This window comes from Dendrobates tinctorius, unplaced genomic scaffold (genome assembly GCF_039654945.1).
Source record: "Dendrobates tinctorius isolate UK_male_01 unplaced genomic scaffold, ASM3965494v1 ptg000019l, whole genome shotgun sequence".
Taxonomy (NCBI): Eukaryota; Metazoa; Chordata; class Amphibia; order Anura; family Dendrobatidae; genus Dendrobates; species Dendrobates tinctorius.
Window position 1 is genome coordinate 64,167,726 of NW_027361687.1, and position 2,198 is coordinate 64,169,923.

A 2,198-nucleotide genomic window follows, 5' to 3' on the forward strand; every position below is an offset into this window, starting at 1 on the left:
CTTTAAATTTTTATTTAAACATGTGTGTATTGTTGAGTGAAGTATTAACGGGTGTTACAGTCAAGGTGTTAGCATTAAAGTCAGCAAACATTACATGTTCATTTTAATTTTTAGCACCTTAAACCATTTAGTCTTGCCATGCCACCCGTCCAATCTCTGAAACAAAGTAAGCAGAAAATTTATCCCTCATTTGTTGCTCTGCACAATTACATCCTGGTGAAAGAGCAACACCACTTAGAACTTGAGGAACCTGTTACTACCTCAAAGTAGGATTACCAAGATCACCCTCTGCAGACTACAATGGAAGTTGCCCAAATGAGGGATAAATTTTCTGCCTACTTTGTTTCGGATATAGGACGGGTGGCATGGCAAGACTAAATGGTTTAAGCCGCTAATAAGTAAAATGTGCCTGTAATGTTTGCTGACTTTAATACTAACACCTTGACTGTAACACCCGTTAATACTTCACTCAACAATACGCACATGTTTAAATAAAGATTTAAAGAAAACACAGGGAGACAATGATTGTGAAAAAAAATAATTTTTATTAACAAAAATAAAAACAATGTTTAATTTAACACTTCCTGGACCTGCTCATTCTGAAGTACGTATGCGTATTGAACGCATGTGTACGCATGTCCTTGCACCAATGAGTTCCTATAGACAGTAATGCGTTGTTTTGACGCACTCATCCGTATGCGCATGACTGCGCATAATTGATGCCTCAAAAAATGCAACATGTTGCGGACACCGCTGCACACCACAAAATGATGCATGCATACGCATCCGCATGCAAACTGATGCAAATGCATGTCCCTGCATACACAATGTTAAATATATGTACGCGTGACGCATGCGGATCTATGCAGATCATACGCTGCACAAAGATACACTAATGTTAAACCAGCCTTAGTCATATAAGTGGTGATGTTTTACATCAATGTGCTTAGTCCTTGCACTAATCTTCTCATTCCTGGCAAGATTAATGGATCCTTGGTTGTCCTCATAGATAACTGTTGGTTGAGCTAATGGCTTGCCTAAATCTTCCAAAAGTTGTTTCAACCAAATTACTTATTGACTTGCAATAGTAGCAGACGTATATTCTGCTTCTGTAGAAGCTAATGTGACTGACATTTGTTTTCTGCTGGACCAAAAGATTGAATTTTCTAATAAATTGAACAAGCGACCACTTGTTGATTTCTGATCACTTGAATCTCCAGCCCAATCTGCTTCCACATAACCTCTGAGAGTGAGATTTCCTGATGCAGATATCTTAAGATTTCATAGAATCATAGAATCGTAGAGTTGGAAGGGACCTCCTGGGCCATCTGGTCCAACTCCCTGCTCAAAGCAGGATTCGCTAAATCATCCCAGTTAGATGTCTGTCCAGCCTCTGTTTGAAGACTTCCATTGAAGGAGAACTCACCACTTCTCGTGGCAGCCTGTTCCACTCATTGATCACTCTAACTGTCAAAAAGTTTTTTCTAATATCTAATCTGTGTCTCCTCCCATTCAGCTTCATCCCATTGCTTCTAGTCTTTCCTTGTGCAAATGAGAATAAAGTTGATCCTCCTCTCAGTCTTCTCTTTTGCAAACTAAACATTCCCAAATCCTGCAACCTTTCCTCATAAGACAGGGTTTGCAGACCGGTCACCATTCTGGTCGCTCTTTTCTGAACTTGCTCCAGTTTGTTGATGTCTTTTTTAAAATGTGGTGCCCAAAATTGGACACAATATTCCAGATGAGGTCTGACCAAAGAGGAGTAGAGGGAAATAATTACTTCACGTGATCTAGACTGTATGCTTCTGTTAATACATCCTAGAATTGCATTTGCCTTTTTTGCTGCTGCATCACACTGTTGACTCATATTCAGTCTGCGATCTATTAGTATACCCAAGTCTTTTTCACATATGCTGTCACTTAGCCCTATTCCTCCCATTCTATATATGCTTTTTTCATTTTTATTGCCCAGATGTAGTACTTTGCATTTCTCCCTGTTAAAAACCATTCTGTTAGTTGCTGCCCACTTCTCCAGTTTATTTAAATCTTTTTGAATCCTCTCTCTCTCTTCTCTAGTATTAGCTATCCCTCCTAGCTTTGTGTCATCAGCAAATTTAATCAGTTTACCCTCAATTCCTTCATCTAAATCATTGATAAAGATGTTGAACAATACAGGGCCCAGGACAGAGCCCTGTGGT